The following is a 20,122-nucleotide window of genomic DNA, read 5'->3' as shown; positions in this document are numbered from 1 at the left end:
TGTTAGCCAGGATGGTCTCGATCTCCTGACCTTGTGATCTGCCCACCTCAGCCTCCCAAACTGCTGGGATTACAGGCGTGAGCCACCATGTCTGGCCTGAAATTATATTCTTAATAAACTTTGTATTTTTAAAATATTTTAGATTTATAGAAAAGTTGCAAAGGTAGTATGGAGTGTTACCTTATACCAGATGGTTTCACTGGTAAATTCTACCAAACAAGAAAGAAATGATATCAATGCTCTACAAACTCTTCCACAAAATAGAAGCAGCATTACACTAATAATAAAACTAGATAGAGACATTACAAGAAAAGGAAACTATAGACCATATCCTGAGTATAGATGCATACATTCTCAAAAAATACTAGCATTTTAAGTCAACAACAATGTAAATTTAACAATGTATAGTAAGAATCATAAACCATGACCAAATGAAATTTATTCCAGGTATACAACACTGGTTAAACATTTGAAAATTGGTAAGCGCAGTTCACCACATCAACAGGCTAAAGGAAAAAAAAAAAAACATAATTATATCAGTTGAAACAGACAAAAAGTTTTGAAAAAATTTAACACCCATTCATGATTTTTTAAATGCTCAGCAAACTAGGAATATAGGAAACAGACAAAAAATTTTTGAAAAAATTCAACACTCACTCATGATTTTTAAAACTCTCAGCAAACTAGGAATACAGGGTATTCCTGTTGAGGTAACTTCTTCAATTTGATAAGAAACATCCACAAATAAACATACAGATAGCTTAATGGTGAGAAACTGGAAATTGTCACCTAAAAACTGGGAACAGGGCAAGGAAATCCTCTCTCACCTCTAAAAATATGCTCAACATTAAATGCTATTAGGAAACCGAAAGTAAATTAAAACAGTAAGATGCCACTCCATGCCTATTCGAATAGCTAAAATCCAAAAACTTAATAGTACCAATTTCTGGCTTGGATGCAAAGCAACAAGAAAGTCTCATTCATTACTAGTTGGAACACAAATTGGAACAGGCACTTTAGAAGACAGTTTGGTAGTTTATTACACCTTGTGATGTTGCCCCCACAGTTTTTGAATGTTCTGTTTTGTGGTTTTTGGTGTTGGTTTGTTTTGTGTGTGTGTGTGTGTGTGTGTGTGTGTTTCATTTTTTTTTCTCTTGGCATTTTAGTTTGAAGATAAGTTTCTGTGAACCTATTGTCAAGCTCACTTAAGCTTACCTTGACCATGTCAAGTCTACTGAACCCATCAAAAGCATTCTTTCTGTTATAATGTTTTCTATTATTTCTATTCTTTCCTTTGATTTCTTACTATTTCTATTATTTCCCTTGATTCTTACTGTTTTTATCTCTCTGCTTACATTAACCATATATTGTTGCATGTATTCTACTTTTTCTATGAGGTTCCTTGATATATTAGCCATAGTTATTTTAAATTCCCTATTTGACAGTTTCAACATGTGTCATAGCTGAGTCAGATAATTGCTTTGTCTCTTCAGACTGTGTTTTTGCTTGCCTTTTAGTATGTATGCCTTGTAATAATTTTTTTTAAAGCTGGACATGTCATATCAGGTAAAAGGAACTGAGGTAAACAGGCCTTTAGTGTGAAGATTTATGTTAGTATAACTAGAAATTGGGCTATGTTTAATGTTTGCTGTAGCCCTAGGTGCCAGAGGCTTCACTTTGTCTAGTGTTGTTTTGTAATTCCCTCCTGGCTTTCGACTTCTGTAGTTACTCATTTTCAGAAGGACTCTGTATTTTGCAGCTCTTTCAGCTACAATTCACTGTTATCCTGGAGTCCCGTTGGTGTGATGCTAAGGTTTGAGGCAAGAAAGTATCCTACAATCATTCAATTAAATGTCAGTGTTTTAACCTGAGTCTCAGGGCTTTGACCCTCACGATTGTTTCTTCAATGGTATAATTTCTTTATTCCCCCCTTTGTCTACTCCCTTCCCTGACTACACGTTCCTGGTCTATTTCTTTGAAACTCTGGCCCTGTTAGACAGAAAGCTCTGACCTTGGTTGAGACAGGAAGGCGAGAGGGAGATGGATGTGAAGAAATTACATTCCCTCAGCTGGAATAAGGTTTTGATAAAGTTTTCCTTTGTTGTGGAGAATGCTCTGGATATATTTCACAATCATTGATCTTCCTCTATCCCTACCAGAGCCAGGAAGATCTTTCTCAGATCTTTACTGTGAGAACCTCATGGAATTTCTGTAGGTAAAACTCAAGAACGTGTGGAGACCAACCCCATACACATACTGTGGTCCCCAGAAGTTTCAAATTATCAAGCTAGACCATGCTCGGTCTCCAAAAATTAATCAAAATTAATATTTAAATGTTCCTACCAGTATTAACTCCAGCAGTTATGCTCGAAGTATGCATATCTTCAAGTATGCAGATATTGCCTGTGATTTTCTTCATCTACGGGTCTTTTCAGATTTCAGGGTGGCTGTTTCCTTTGCAACTTCAGTTATCTAGTGGGTCTAAGTCATTGATCTTCAGTTTCTTCAGCTTTTCTCTAGTAGGGACAGGAATATTTTTAACCTCTTTACGTATCAAAGTGAAACTGAAAACTCTGCATTTATTTTTAAATAAAAGCATCAATTCTAATTCCAAACAAACTTAAAAGTAAAGAGTTACACTTTTTATACCATGAGATATGTTTATTTCTAAAAGAATTCACCAAGATTAAGAAAAAACATTATGAAAAATATTAAAAAGTCTGACTAAGGTTGAGTCATTTTTTAAACTTTTTTTTTCAGTTTTAGACAGTTTGACTTTTGCCTTAAAAGAATGTTAGCATTCTTACCCTTCATTCAATGTTTTCTACCCTTTCCTTCTAATTGTTGTCAATCATACTATTGTTTTGGTATTGTGAGACTTATAACATTTCCATAGTCATTTCCACAGATATTTAGCCATAATTCTCAATAAAACAGAAGCAATATGTACCTCCAGGCTTTTAACCATGCCTTTTCCTCTTCTGAAATAGTTATTTTATTTCTTTATCAACTGGATTTTGGCATTGAATGGTAGTCTTGGTTTTAATGTTTTGTGTTTTGTTTTTTCAAGCAGGCTTCAGACATTCTATTCCCTAGGTTGTTTAATGTCTTAAAAATGTGCTTAGGAGCCTTTACATTTTGATAATGTCTTGGGTTGGTGAAAACGTTCTGTTTTTCTCAAAACTTGGCTCCTTTCTTCTGGCTCTGAATTTAGCTGTGGAGAAATTTGAGGGGAAATGTGCTCTCTTTTAGGCCTGACTTACAAAACTTACCTAGTGTAGCTATAAATGTTGTTGTGTGTAAATTTTTCCTCTAATACTAGAAGAGATTAACAAAAATTCCTGCGCAATATTTCTTAATTTTAAGTACATTTTTTGTATTATGCCTTTGAATACTTTTTCTATTCTACGTGTCCAGTTATCTAATTGTCTGGCCTCCAATTTAGATTCTTCTTTCTAATTTCTTTAATTCATTTGTCTTTTTTTATTCTCTCCCTTTGATTACCTCTAACTACTCTTGTTCAGTAATTTTATTTCAGTCACTTCATTTTGTTCTTATTTCTAATTTATTTCTTATTTCCTTAATGATAATTTGATTCTCAACTTTTTCTTCACACTTTAATCTCACCATTCCCATCTCATTCTGACAGAATCTATCTTTTCCTCATACTGCTATTTTTTGAATTTATATTCTTATTAAATTTTGTAGGCTAAAGCAGCCATGAAGAATCCCTCTTTGTTCTCTGAGAATTTCTTTGTTTAATCAATATCAAATGACATTCTTTGAAGTCTAAAACACTGGCTGTACACATTTTCTTATTTTATTGCTGGTGAATATGTATATATTCAGCAATATAATATATAATGCATACTTATATATTATTATACAGTATAGATATTGAATATATGTGCAAATATATATTACATATTGAATATATATAGAATATATTTTGAATATATATTATATGTAATGTTGAATATATATTATATATTGAATATTATATATTCACAGATTCCTGAAACACCTGATATCTAATGGCCCAATCATTTCTTTATAGACTGAATGGAGTGTGAACTAATCTATGGGTATGAATTTATTATATTATATATTAAATATATATTATCTATATATTATATCTATAATATTATATATTCTATATATATAGAGAGAGAGAGAGCTATTTTGACTTCTTGCTAGTCTCTATCATGGTTAGCTAGACAACTCTTAGATATTACTCCCATTTTATGGAGAAAGAAATTAAGTTTTAAAGAAGTTAAATTCCCAAGATTGTACATACATAGAAGGTAATGGATGGATGGAGATAAACCAGTAAAATCAAGATTTTAAACCCCTGTATTCTAGTCAGGTCAGTCTTGTTTTTCAACCATTCCTATCTATGCCATACTTGTAGTTTTGCTTCAAATGTCATTGAAAATATTATTATTTCTTCCCTCTGCTTGTGGTAATCATGCTGCTACAGTAACATGACTAATAAATTATGGTACACACAGGCTGACTCTTATCACTGACAGGCCAATCTGCCTTGACATTTAGGTATGAAGATGATGTATGTGGATAATAAATTCACACCCATAGATTAGTTCACACTCCATTCAGTCTATAAAGAAATGATTGGGCCATTAGATATCAGGTGTTTCAGGCATCTGTGATGCATACTAATCCCAAGAAGATCCAATTCTATGATATCTAACAAGTAAGAATTTCATGGCTGCTGCAACCAGTTTAAAGGGGCTTATTTATCTTAAAACTACGCTGACATAACTAAACAGAAACAGAGCAAGATGGCTGAATAAAAGCCTCCAGCAATTGTTCCCTCTGCAGGAATACCAAATTGAACAACTATCCACATAAGAAAGCACCTTCATAAGAACTAAAAATCAGGTGAGTGATCATAGTAACTGGTTTTAACATTTTATCAAGGAAAGAGGCACTGAAAAGGGTGGGAAAGACAGTCTTTTATTGCCAAAGTTGCTCCTCCCCATCCCCTGGCAGCACCATGTGGTGCAGAGAGAAAATCTGTGCACTTGGGAAAAGCAGAGCAAAGTGATTGTGGAACTTTGTAATGCACTCAGTGCTGCCCAGTCACAGTGGAAAGCAAAACAGGGCAAATTTAGTGAGCACCCAAAGAGGGAGCATTTAAAATGACCCTGCCAGAGGGAAATCATCCATCCCTGTGATCAGAACCTGAGTTCCAGCAAACCTTGCCACCACAGACTAAAGTGCTCTGGAATCCTAAATAAATCTGAAAGGCAGGCCATGAGAACTGCAATTCCTGGACAACTCCTGGACAACTCCTGCTGTGCTGGGATCCGAGCCAGTGAACTTGGGGTGCACAGGACCCATTGAGTGCCTTATTGGGGTTACTAGGGGAGTGCTTGCATCACCTGTCCCCTAACTACAGGCAGCACAGCTCATAGCTTGCAGCTCTGGGAGAGACTCCTTCCCTCTGCTTGAGGAGACAAGGGGAGAGTAAAGACGACTTTGTCTTGCAACTTAGATAGTAGCTCAGCCACAGTAAGATGAAGCATGAAGAAGAGTCCTGGAACCCCTATTCCAGGCCTTAAGTCCTGGATGACATTTCTAAACCTGCCTTGAGCAAGAAGGGAACCCACTGCCCCAAAAAGAAGGACCAAATCCTGGCACAATTCATCATTTGCTGACTAAAGAGCCCTTGGGCCTTGAATAAACATCACCAGTAGCCAGGCAGTACTTGCCACAAGCAGGGAGTAAGATCCAGTACTATGCTGCTTTCAGGTGAGACCAGCACATAACCAGCTGTGGTGACCTCGGGGGGAGGCCCCTTCTGCTTGAGGAAAGGAGAGGAAAGAGTAAAAGGGACTTTGTCTTGCAAGTTGGGTTCCAGCTCAGGCACAGTATAATCAAGCAGATACTTAAAGCCCCTAATTCCAGCCCCTAGCTCTTGGAGAGCATTTCTAGACACACCCTGGGCCAGAAGGGAACCTGCTGCCCTGAAGGGAGAGACCTAGACCTGGCAGGATTTACCAGCTCCTGACTAAAGAATCCTTGGGCCTTGAATATACTTCACTGGTAGTCAGGCAATAGTCAACACAGGCCATGGGCAAGACCTTCATGTGTAACCTAGAACAGTGCCAGAAATAATGGTCACAGGATACCCCTCCCCCAGCTCCAGGAACCTCAACACAGAGAAAGTTAGTTTGAGGGAAAGTAAGGGAAGATAACAAGAGACTCTGCCTGTAATTCCATGGAATTCTCTCAGATCTTACCCAAGACCAACAAGGTAATATCTCCATGAATCTGCAAGAGCCACAGTGTTACTAGGCTTGGGGTGCTCCCTAATGCAGATGCACCAATGGTGACCAAAGACATAGATCAAAACATACAATACTTTTGAATAATTGGAAAGCCTTCTCAAGAAGGAAGAGTACAAACAAGTCCAGACTACAGCAATTAGAATAAATATATAACTCTTCAATGCCTGGATATTGATGAACATCCACAAGCATCAAGACCATCCAGGAAAACATGACCTCACCAAATGAACAAAATAAGATACCAGTGGCTGATTCCACAGTGACAGAAATATGTGACCTTTCAGATAGAGAATTTAAATTTGTTTTATTGAGGAAAATTAGTGAAACTCAAGATAACACAGAGAAGGAATTCAGAATCCTACTAGACACATTTAACAGATATCAAAATAATTAACAAAAAATCAAGCAGAAATTCTACAACTGAATAATTCAATTCACAAACTGAAGAATGCATCAGAATCTCTCAACAGCAAAATTGAGCAAGCGGAAGACGTAGTGAGCTTGAAGACAGGCTTTTTGAAAACATTGTCAGAGGAGAAAAATTTAAAAATAATGAAAAACAATGAAGCACGCCTACAAGATCTAGAAAATAACCTCAAAAGGGCAAATCTAAAAGCTATTGGCCTTAAAGAGAAGTCAGAGAGAAATATAGGGGTAGAAAGTTTATTGAAAGAGATAATAACAGAGATCTTCTCAAATCTAAAGAAAGGTATCAATATTCAAGTACAAGAAGGTTATAGAACATGAATCAGATTTAACCTAAAGAAGACCACCTCAAGACATTTAATAATCAAAACTCCCAAAGGTCAAGGATAATAAAAGGATCCTAAAAGCAGCAAGAGAAAATAAAGAAATAACCTGCAATGGACCTCAAATATGTCTAGCAACAGACTTTTCAGTGGAAACCTTACAGGCCAGGGGAGAATAGCATGGCACTTGAATTTCTGACAAAAAGAAACAAAAAACTTTTCTCCTAGAATAGTATATCCAGGAAAAAATATCCTTCAAACATGAAGGAGAAATAAACACCCAGACAAGCAAAAGCTGATGGATTTCATCAACACCAGGCCTGTCCTATAAGAAATGCTAAAGGGAGTTCTTCAATCTGAAGGAAAAGGATGGTAATGAGCAATAAGAAATCATATGAAGGTACAAAACTCACTGGTAATAGTAAGAACCCAGATAAATACAAAATACTATAACACTGTAATTGTGGTATGTAAACTACTCATATCTTAAGTGGAAAGACTAAAAGATAAACCTATCAAAAATACAAACTACAACCACTTTTCATGACATAGACAATGTAATACGATATAAATAGAAACAACAAAAACTTTAAAAGTGTATAGGGGGTCAGATTAAGCGTAAAGTCTTTATTAGTTTTCTTTTTGTTTCTTTGTTTATGCAAATAGTGTTAAGTTGTCGTCAGCTTAAAATAATGGATTATAAAATAGTATTTGAAGACTCATGGTAACCTCAAATTTAAAAACATACAATGGATACACAAAAAATAAAAAGCAAGAAATTAAATCATACCACCAGAGAAAGTCATCTTCACCAAAAGGAGGACAGAAAGGAAGAAAAGAAGGAAGAGAAGACAGCAAAACAACCAGAAAATAAGTAACAAAATGGCAGGGGTAAGTTTTTGCTTATGAACGAAAACACTAAATATAAACAGACTAAACTTCTCAATCAAAAGGCATAGAGTGGCTGAATGGATTAAAAAGCAAGACCCAATGATCTGTTGCCTACAAGAAACACACTTAACCTATAAGACAAATAAACACACTTTACCTATAAGACTCAAATAAAGACTGAAAATAAAGGGATGATAAAAAGGTATTCCACGCAAATGAAACAAACAAACAAAAAAAAAGCAGGAGTAGCTATACTTATATCCAACAAGGTAGGTTTCAAAACAAAAACTATTTTAAAAAGACAAAGAAGGTCATTATATGATAAAGGGGCCAATTCAGCAAGAGGATATAACAGTTGAAAATACATATGCACCAAACACTAGGCCCCTAGGTATATAAAACAAATATTATTATAGCCAAAGAGAGAGATAGACCCCAAAATAATAATAGCTGGAGACTTCAGCACCCTACTTTCAGCATTGGACCAATCATCCAGACAGAAAATCAACAAAGAAACATTAGACTTAATATGTACTCTTGACCAAATGGACCTAATAGATATTTACAGAACATTTCATCCAACAGCTGCAGAAAACACACTCTTCTCCTCAGCATTCTCAAAGGCCACATCTTAAGCAAAAAACAAGTCTTAAAATTTTTTTTAAAAATTGAAATCATATCAAGTATCTTCTCAAATCACAATGAAAAAACCTAAAAATCAATAACAAGAGGAATTTTGGAAACTATACAAACACATGGAAATTAAACAATATGTTCCCAAATGAACAATCAGTCAATAAGGAAATTCAAAAGGAAATTTAAAAATTTTTCAAAACAAATGAGAATAGAAACACACCATATTAAAACTTATGGGATACAGCAAAAGAAGTACTAAGTGGAAGGCTTATAGAAAGAGAAAGAAAAGAAAGAAAGAAGGAAAGAAAGAAAGAAAGGAAGAGAGAAAGAAAGAAAGAAAGAAAGAAAGAAAGAAAGAAAGAAAGAAAGAAAGAAAGAAAGAAAGAAAGAAAGAAAGAAAGAAAGAAAGAGAGAGAGAGGGAGAGAGGGAGGGAGGGAGGGAGGGAGGGAGGGAAGGAAGGAAGGAAGGAAGGAAGGAAGGAAGGAAGGAAGGAAGGAAGGAAGGAAGGAAGGAAGGAAGGAAAAGAAAGAAGGAAGGAAGGAAGGAAGGGAAGGAAGGAAGGAAGGAAGGAAGGAAGGAAGGAAGGAAGGAAGGAAGGAAGGAAGGAAGGAAGGAAGGAAGGAAAAGAAAGAAGGAAGGAAGGAAGGAAGAAAGAAGGAAAGAAAAACTTCAAATACACAATCTAATGATGCATCTTTAGAAACTGAAAGAGCAAGAGCAAACAAAACCCACAATTAGTAGAAGAAATAATAAAGGTCAGAGCAGAAATAAATGAAAATGAAAAGAAAAAATACGAAAGATTTAAAAAATGAACAGTTGGTTTTTGAAAACATGAAAACAAATCAACAAACCATTAGCCAGATTAAGAAAGAAAGAAGACCTAAATAAAAATAGAGATGAAAAAAGAGATATTACAACTGATATGGCAAAAATTTAGAGGATCATTAGAGGCTTCTATGAGCAATTATATGCCAATAAAATGGAAAACCTAGAATAAACAGAGAAATTTCCAGATACATACAATCTACCGAGATTGAACCATGAAGAAATCCAAAATCTGAATAGAAAAATAACAAGTAATGACATTAAAGCTGTTATAAAATGTCTCCCAGCAAAGCAAAATTTTGGGATGCAATTGTTTCACTGATGAATTTTACCAAACATTTAAAGAAGAAATAACACCAATTCTACTCAAATTATTTCAACAAATAAAGAAAGAGGGAACACTTCCAAACTCATTTCACAAGACTGGTATTACCCTAGACGCATATACATTTTTAAAAAGAGATAGAAAGAGTAGACACATATACATTTTAAAAAAGAGACAGAGAGAGTAAACTACAGGTCAATATCGCTGAGGAACATTGATATAAAAATCCTCAACAAAATACTAGCAAACTGAATTCAACAACACATTAAAAAGATGATTCTTCATGACCAAGTAGGATCTTTTCCAGGGATGCAAGGATGGTTCAACATATGGAAATCAATCAATGTGACACATCACATCAACAAAATGACACGCAAAAACCATATGATCTTTTCAATTTATGCTGAAAAAAGCATATTATAACATTTAACATCCCTTCATGATAAAAACCCTAAAAAAACTGTGTATACGAGGAATGCACCTCAATACAATGATAAATGGATAAATTTCTAGACACATAAAACCAATTGACACATATAATGAAAGCCATGTGTGTGACAGACCCACAGGTGGTATCATACTGAACAGGGAAAGACTGAAAGGCTTTCTTCTCAGATCTGAAACAAGACAAGGATGCACCACTTTCACCATATGTTATTGTTACACAACATAGTACTGCAAGTCCTAACTAAAGCAATCAGACATGAGAAAGAAAAAAGGGCATCCAAATTGGAAAGGAAGAAATCAAATTGCCCTTGCAGATGATATGGTCTTATATTTGGAAAAACCTAAAGACTCTACCAAAAACTATTAGAACTGATAAACAAATTCAGTAAAGTTGCAGGATACAAAAATCAGTGTACAAAAATCACTAGCATTTCTATATGCCAACAGCAAACAACTTGAAAAAGTAATCTCATTTACAATAGCTACAAATAAAATACCTAGGAATTAACTTAATCAAAGAAGTGAAAGACCTTTGTAATGAAAGCTATAAAACACTGATGCAAGAAATTGAGGAGGACACAAAAATGGAAAGATACTCGATATTCATGAATTGGAAGAATCAATATTGTTAAAATGTCCACATGCCAAAACAAACTACAGATTCAATGCAATCTCTATAAAAAACCAATGACATTCTTCACAGAAATAGAAAAAAAACCCTAAAATTTATATGGAACAACAAAAGACCCAGAAAGCCATCCTGATATAAAAAGAATAAAACTGGAGGAATCACTTCCCCTTACTTCAAATTATATTACTGATCTATACTAACCAGAACAGTACGGTACTGGCATAAAAATAGCCACATAGATTAATGGAACAGAATACAAACCTCAGAAATAAATCTATACATCCACAGTGAACTCGTTTTCAACAAAAATGCCCAGAAAATACATTGAAGAAAGGATAATCTCTTCAATAAATGGTGCTGGGAAAAGTGGATATCCATATGCAGAAGAATGAAACTAGACCCCTATCTCTTACCATATACAAAAATCAAATCAAAATGAATCAAAAACTTGCATCTAAGACCTCAAACTGTAAAACCGCTAAAAGAAAACATTGGGGCAACTTTCCAGGACATTGATCTGGGCAAAGATTTCTTGAGTAAACCCCACAGGCACAGGTAACAAAGCAAAAATGGACAAATGTGATCACGTCACGTTTAAAAGCTTCTGCACAGCAAACAAAACAATCAACAAAGTGAAGAGACAACTCACAAAATGAAAGAAAATATTTTCCAACTATACATCTGACAAGGCATTAATAACCAGAATATATAGGCAGCTCAAACAGCTCAATAGGAAAAAATTTAATAATCCAATTTTTAAAATGGGCAAAACATCTAAGTAGACATTTCTCAAAAGAAGACATAAAAATGGCAAACAGGTATATGAAATGGTGCTCAATGGCATTGAACATCAGGAAAATGCAAATCAAAACTACAATTAGATATCATCTCATACCAGTTAAAATGGCTTTTCTTATATACAAAGGACTGGCAATGATGAATTTTGGTGAGGATGTGGAGAAAATGTTACCCTTATACACTGTTGATAGGAATGTAAATTAGTACTGTCTCTATGGAGAACAGTATGGAGATTCCTCAAAAAACTAAAAACAGAGCTGCCATATGATCCAGCAACCCCACTACTAGGTATATACCCAAAAGAAGTAAATCAGTATATCAAAGAGATATGTGTCCTGCCATTTTTATTGCAGCACTATTCACAATAGCCAAGATTGGGAATCAGCCTAAGTATCCATCAACAGATGAACACATAAAGGAAACGCAGTATGCATCTACAATGGCGTACCATTCAGCCAAAAAAGAATGAGATCTTGTCATTTGCAACAACATGGATGAAGCTGGAGGATATTATATGAAGTGTAATATGCCAGGCACAGAAAGACAAACATTGCATGTTCTCACTTATTTGTGGAAACTAAAAATCAAAATAATTAAACTCATGGAGATACAGAGTAGAATGGTAGTTACCAGAGGCTTGGAAGTGAAGTGGGTGTAGGGAGGAAAAGGGATGGTTAATGAGTACAAAAATATAGTTAGATAGAATAAATAAGATGTAGTATTTGATAGCACAACAGTATTATTAATGACAATGGTAAAGGAATCAGAGCTGTTATTTTCTAGGAATGAATGTGTTAATGGAGTGAGCATCAACAGCAGATTTCCATGGTAACCTACAGACTTCAAAAACTGTTAATTTCTAACACATGAACAACTTCTGGAAGGTCACGTACGTGTGTATGTGTGTGTATGTGTGTACAATGTGTTTTATAAATTTACATTATTGAGTCATTGATCGCTTGCAGTGTGTTAGCAGCTTTAGAAAAGGTAGTGATACGGAGCTCAAGGACACTAAATTCCTATATCAAGGGTTTCTTAACATTAATCACTTTTTCTCTCTTCAAAAACCAAGTAAAATGACCTCTTGAAATAGCTGTAGTATAATCCAATTTACAGTTTCATAGAAAATGTCAAAGAAAAACGTCTATTTTGTTCCTGTTCTCCATAAGTAATAATATATCTCATCTGAAGGCTCTAGGAGAAAAAAAAGGAATAAAATAAAAGCAACTGATATCTCTGCCAAAATATGTGATCTGTGGAAGCAAGTTCAACAATAGTGGTAACTAATATAAAATAACTTGAAACAAGTTTAATCAGTTGTAAATTATGTATCTGAAGTTATTGTATTTGTAGTTCATATTAATAGTCTAGATTTGAGAAATATCTCTTTAATGCACATTGATGGCTTGAAATAACATCTATGGTTTTTTTCCTTCTCTTTGTCATTCTGACATTTTTCCTCCTTCCTTCTTTACCTTTTGATTTTGAATCATGAAATTTCCAATTTGAAACCATATTTGACCTATTAAAACAGCAGTTTTGTATGGTTCAAAGTACATAAGACATGAAATAATTCTTAGGTGATATTTCAAGACAATAATCTGATGTTAATTTCCCAAATATCAAGATGGTATTTAATCATATTTCTAAAGATCTTCCACTGAAAGGTGTCTTGTACTATGAGCTACATGTAAGATATAGGCTAGTTGCTAAGTGAGCAGAAACAGTATAATTAGGGTTATAGTGGTATGCGGGTCAGGAATATAGCATGATTTTTAAATCCTTGCATTATTTTGTAATGCATGTATGCTGAAGAAGGTTAAGAAAGGCACCGGGAATTCGTGTCCACTCTTCTAACCATTGCATTATTGGCCCTAACCTATTAAACTATATGTTTACCTGAGATATATAAAGAAATGCTGTCAATGTAAGTATACTTCCAAATTCTTCTTTTCTGCTGATTCACCAATTCAAGAAGTACTTTCTCACATGTGCTCGGGATGTAGTCTGCCAGGTCCAAGCTGGCCTTCTTGAATTGCTACCGTGCCACTTCCTTTGGTGACTGAGACTCAAGAGATCCATTTTGCTCCTCTCTATTCAAAAGGATTTCTCTGGAAATTCTGCTACCTTGGTATAAAATCCAAAACTCATACATGACCCCTGGAACTTAGGATATTCCTCACCACTGCCTGATTATCACATATCCCAGGATCTTGACATATCTCCACACAAGTTCTCAGTGTGAATAACATTGGCTGTAGCAGCTATGGTCAATGTCATTGTCACTGAGAACTTGCAGGCCTGTTTTGCTGTTCCCTTCCAGCCTATCTCCACGTAGCTAAGAATGGCTGGCCACCCCCATTAGGACTAGAAGGAGGAAGATTTTCCCCATCCCTAGGCCAAAGAGCCACAAACTAGAATCCATTTTATTTTAGGGGAAATACTCTCATTACCCAGTAATATACGCTCTTATTCTGCAGTTTCAACAAGACATTAACAACACTGTATGTACAATCTCCTACCTTTGGGCCTCATCTTTAGCCTTCTTGTTTACAGAATCACAGAATTTTGGTCCTCAGCAATAATTATAGTTTGTCTTTCTTATTTTAAAGGTGAGGAATTCAAAGACCACCATGTTGCTGTTTTCCCTTACAACTATATTGAGGTACAATTGACATAAAATAAATGACATATATTGAAAATGTGTAATTTAATAAATTTGGACAGATGTGTACACCCAGAAAACTATGAGCAGGAAATAAGCATACCCATCACATCCAAACTTACCTCATGTCCCTTTACAATCTCTCTTTGTCATCTCTCCCTTCATCAACTCTCACCACTGGTGTGCTTTTTGCCCCATAGGTTAGTTTGTATTTTCTAGAATTTTATATGAATGAAATCAAACTATATGTTCTCTTTTTATTGTCTGACTTATTTTACACTGCTTAGTTATTTTTGAAACTCATCTATGTTGTATGGGTATCAATAACTAATAAGTTTTTTTGGTTTTTGTTTGTTTGTTTTGAGACAGTCTCACTCTGTCACCCAGGCTGGAGTGCAGTGGCACGATCTCGGCTCACTGCAACCACCACTTCCCAGGTTCAAGTGATTCTCCTGCCTCAGCCTCCTGAGTAGCCAGGATTACAGGCATGCACCACCACACCTGGCTAATTTTTTTTTTATTTTTGGTAAAGACAGGGTTTCACCATTTTGACCAGGCTAGTCTCGAACTCCTGACCTCAAGTGATCCGCCTGACTCAGCCTCCCAAAATGCTGGGATTACAGACATGAGACACCATGCTGGCCAACTCATTAGTTATCATTGTTGAATAAAAAATATTGCATGGATATCCCAGAATTTTCTATCCATTTACCGGTTGATAAAAATTGGAGTTGTTTCTGAATATAGTTGATATGAATATGTATGTATAAGTCTTTGAATAGACATATATTTTCATTTATCTTAGGTAAATGTATAGGAGTGGAGTGGCTAGAACATATAATAGCTACATGTTTAACTTTTTAAGATACCAACAAACTGTTGCTGGAAGTGGTTCTACCATTTTACATTACCTGTCAGAATTGTAAAAGTTTCAGTCTCTCCACATCCTTGTTAACGCTTATTATAAGCCTTTTTCACTTTAAGCACTACTGTGATGTCTAGTGGTATATCATTGTGGTTTCAATTTTACATGTCTTTGATGAAAAAAATTTGAACATATTTTTATGTGCTAATATATTATGCATATCTTTTATTTTTGGAAGTATATGTTCAAATTGTTTGCCCAAATTGTTATGGGGTTGCCTGTTTTCTTAGCAGTGAATTTTGACAGTGTTTTAAGTATTCTGGATATGAATCTCTTATCAAATATATAATTTGCAATTATTTTCTCTTAATCTGTAGATTTTTTTCATTCCCATAAGTGTCTTTCAAAAAGCAAAAATGTTGGCTGGGCACGGTGGCTCATGCCTGTAATTCCAGCACTTTGGGAGGCCAAGGTGGGCAGATCACGAGGTCAGGAGATGGAGACCATCCTGGCCAACATGGTGAAACCCCGTCTGCACTAAAAATACAAAAATTAGCTGAGCGTGGTGGTGCATGCCTATAATCTCAGCTACTCAGGAGGCTGAGGCAGGAGAATTTCTTGAACCAGGTAGTCGGAGGTTTCAGTGAGCCAAGATCACGCCACTGTGCTCCAGCCTGGCGACAGAGTGAGACTCCGTCTCCCATGTGCACGAGAAGCTGTTATGTAATATCTGTGACTGGTTTGAAAATCACTTGCCCACTCAATTCAGTTTGGCCTTACAAGCCATGAGATCAAAGTTGCTCAGAGAGGTAGATCAGTAGCCCTTTCTCAAGGAAGGGCCTGCATTATGGTTTCAGTGAGCTCTGTCTGAACATGATGTGATCCAGTGGCTACAGGTTTGAACAACAGAGTCTTCCCCTATCTCCTGCAATAAAGTACATGACAAAGAGAAGCTGAGCTAAAATTGTTGGGGTTTAGCATATATGACAAAAAAAGAAATCAATAGAAATCTGATCATAAGGTAAAGTTTGGGATGAAGACAGGTGGTTGGTGAATATGTAGAACAGCAACTACTTTGGGCACTCTGGGTGCCAGGTCAATGCCAAACTCTACCTATTGGTCTGAATAAATATTTGTCCATATTCGCAGGCTTGGTCAGGATTTGTGTAGAAAGTGCACAGCAGGACTGAGCCTATGCATTCAAAGTCTTGAGTACCCCTACAAAGGAAGAGGACACAAACGAAAAATGTTCCCTCATACCAAGGATTGTCCTGAAATCCAAGACCGTATTTTATGAGATAAGTTAAAAATCACATTACTAATTACCAATATTGAGTAAATTAAGGGGAAGAATATTACATTATGAAACTAACCAAATAGCATAATCTTATTGCTAATTCCCCCTCTCCATTGTTTTACTGCCTATATGATTCATGACATTTATAAAGCAGATCCAGGATTACCTCAAAAGTGCTTTTAAAAGTGAAAGAATGCTTTTAAAATGAAAAAACAAAAAACAAAAAAAAACCAAGGAAAAGAATTATTTTATTCTCCTCTTGGTGGAGAGTAGAACTGAATAATTACGGTGAGATGCTGCCTTTATCTCTACTGGAGGTTGTTGGAGTCACACTGGAGCTAAGAACTAGGGACCACATCCTGGCCTTTGATTTGAGGACCCTCTTGTGCATGTTTAATTTCCCACAACTCCAGAATCACTTATAACATTGCAACTTTTCATATGTAAAAGTAAAATTAATAAACATGTGTTACTCTTTATGTTTGGGTTTCTTAGAAGACATACATCAGAGAGAGAGAGATTACAGTATGCAATCTCTCAGCTGCCAACAGAACACAGATGGGCTTGGGAACACAGAATGATCCAGATCCGCAGGACTCGAGCAATCCGTGGGAAGTTTGGACAGAAGATCTGATGCATCAGACAGTAAAGGACTATTGAATGTTCCATGATAAATGTGCTTGTTCTTTTGCCTGCATGCCCTTGAATAAAGACATTTTGATCTCCAGGGCCAACCTGAGAAACATATAATTTAATCTAGTTTTGAAAGAAGAGCCCTGCTACACAAACACTGGCTCACAATGTTAAAAGATATCAACTGAAATATTGAAGGGCTTTCATATTTCAGTAAATTGACTATCCTATGTGTTTGATATTTCCATTTAATTGAATATTTCTTAACTCAGTGAAAAATGTATGAGCCTGCTATGATAAATTCAGTATTGCATATGGGAATTTCAAGTATCTTTTATTGAATCTTATTTCTTGATCTCTCTCCTTTCAAAGAGAGATACAAAAAGACCGTTAGCCTGCTTGCTTCTGTTTTTTTCTGCCCCATCTCCACCTTTATTCCCAAACTGTGGTTCACACATTTATTTCCATTTTTAAAAATTTTCTCTTGCTGCTGCCATTCTCTTATTACTCATTTTTTAAATACCTAGTCCACTTTCTTTACTTTTCTTTAATGTCTGCCTCAGAGCTCAGCTTTTTTAGTTAATTGACGATATCACTAGCCTTTAGTTCTGAGAGACTGAATACACAGTCACACCACACATAGAAATAGAATTCTAACCCACAAACTGCAATAACCAGAGCAAGACCACAGCCTCCACGGCAATTAGCCCAAAACGGTCAGTACCTGATCAATAATGGACAACTTTCACAATTTTTAGCTGCCTTCCTCTACTTCCAACTTTGGACCAACTGAAGAAAGACAAATATGCTGCCTAATCACCCTCATAGGATACTTTTCTTTCAGTTATCGGGCTTCCGACTCCTTTATACCAATAGCCTTCAATCAAGCAGACCCGAAGTCTTCCCTTTTTTCCATTCTAAAGCTTTCCTACTCCTCTGCCTGCCTTTGAGTCTCTGCCAAACATAAATAATGGCGATTGACTTCCTTACTATGCTAGCTCTGAATAAATATCCTTTTCTTGTTCGCATCTGGGTACACTTCATTTGTTTCCATAGTTCTTTCATTCTGTGAACTATCCAATTAAAAACTTTTTAAAATAAATACCATGCTCTTGGCTTTTCTGCAATCATCAACTCTCTTTAGCTTCTTCCTTCAATTCCACACCTTATCCAGATGCAAGCTAGCTTTTAGGAAGTTTTAGGAGGTACTTTTTCACTACATATATTTTATTTGACTGAAAAATGATAAAATATCATTTAAATTGAATGTACACCAACTGTGGCTCCTGAATAATAAAAACATAAATTTGTATCCATAAGCATAATAGGACATTTAATAATCCTTGTTACATATATTGATGAACATATTCTGTAAAGTCATTTAGTCTTGTGCCAAATAGAAACTATAAAAATATAATGAGCTTTTTGTCAAAAACTGTTATGTAAGGCCTTGGAAGTTTCTAGTAGTTCAGTGCTTTCTATTCCATTCACGTTTTTGTTGAAATAAAATGGAAAAGAAAATAACCTTGTATATGCATATCAGAACTAACAGGTAAGGGTTTCCATGGATACTTTTATGCAGCCAAAGAGTTCGTGTGTGGAAAAAGGCATTCATTTCTAGTTCTAAGAGATTCTGTTCTGATAAGGAACTCCTGCCAATCATTTTATGTCTTGACTTTCTAACAGAATAAAAATAATATATATCATGTGTGTTATGTGTAAGTCATGAGATAGTTCTATCTAAATAACCTTTTCAATCATCTGGCCTATTCGAGTAATACCTTGGAATTTTGTTAAAGCTTGGAAAATCTACGAAGATTTTGTAAGCAACTTTTAATGAGTTTATTGCTTTCTAGATATGTATGAGGAATCTTTTTTCTCTCTTTTTCTTGGTCATACTTAGGCAGTTTAAATTAACCAACTACTAGTGCTAGAATAAAAGTTTATCTTTTACTTAAAATAGCTTTGTTATCTTTTATCTTTAATTTTACCTTTAATTTTTATCTTTTTATCTTTAATTTTATCTTGAAGAAATTTCAAATATCTTTGATTGAATCTTATTAGTTAATATCCTACCCAAATGAAATTTTCTGCAAGTTTTCTTTTTATCTTTTTGAGAAACATGTCAAAAAAGATTTCACACCATGAAACTGCTAGGTTAAATTTTAAGCCGTACAGATTTATGAGAAGCTTGATGAGGTTCTGTGACCTTTTAATGAGCGAATTCATTCTAAACAACATGTTTTAAATGTAGCACTATTGTTTTACACTGACTTGCGCCTAAGCAATTATAAATTGTGAGCATGGCCTGTAGAATTGTTTTTAAATAAATAATCTGAAAAATCATTTGATCTTAGATTTAAGAGTGAACTCTCAAATACGGTTTGTTTTTACTAGTTAACATAGACTCTGGATAGCAGTAAAGTGTAAATCATGATCAGAATGGTAAACAAAGAGGCAATTAAAATATCACTCAACTTCCAAACTGATTAAATAATAAATTTTTGCAACAAAGCTTTCATGACTTATGTTTTCAAGTCCATAGATGCAACAGCTTTTTCACTGAGTGCAATACTGTTGTGACACATACATTGTCATGGTACATTATACTATTATAATGTAAGCTAAATGGCTGTCAAAAATACAGGTTACATAAGACGAGAAGAAACAGAAATGCAAACTATATTAAGCCCTAACATTGGTTTTGGCCTTGGCATAATAAAGATGACATCTTAATGATTACCAGGGATACTGTTTATAGAAGATGATTCCTAAAATGTATTTTATTATGGTATTGTGCACTGCTAGAAAGCGGCCTCCTTTCAAAAGCTGCTTTAAATAATTGGCATTTCACAATATGTATCCAGTATGTCATTAAGACTGCACACAGATTATTACAGTACTTTATTTATATTCAGCATCAAATTATGTAAACTTCTGGCCTAAAGTATTATAAAGTTACTTCTTGATGATGATTTATTTTGGTAATATAAAATATCCTATTCCTGTATCTTCTTCCTCTTGCCCATCATTCAGTATTTGTAT

At 35.1% G+C, this 20,122-nt stretch overlaps 1 long non-coding RNA gene across 1 annotated transcript in view; it reads left to right on the top strand.

The window, feature by feature from the left end:
• Window positions 1-18,786, top strand: part of LOC114676287 (uncharacterized) — a 279,737-nt gene extending 260,951 nt beyond the window's left edge. Inside the window, exon 4 of the long non-coding RNA XR_013414529.1 lies at window positions 16,940-18,786. This is a non-coding gene — a long non-coding RNA (uncharacterized LOC114676287). The remainder of the gene's footprint in view (window positions 1-16,939) is intronic.
• Window positions 18,787-20,122: the final 1,336 nt, after the last annotated feature.

The sequence above is a fragment of the Macaca mulatta genome, chromosome 2 (genome assembly GCF_049350105.2).
Source record: "Macaca mulatta isolate MMU2019108-1 chromosome 2, T2T-MMU8v2.0, whole genome shotgun sequence".
NCBI lineage: Eukaryota > Metazoa > Chordata > Mammalia > Primates > Cercopithecidae > Macaca > Macaca mulatta.
The sequence above is the reverse complement of the archived record's forward strand: the minus strand, read 5'-3'. Positions and strand labels throughout refer to the sequence as shown.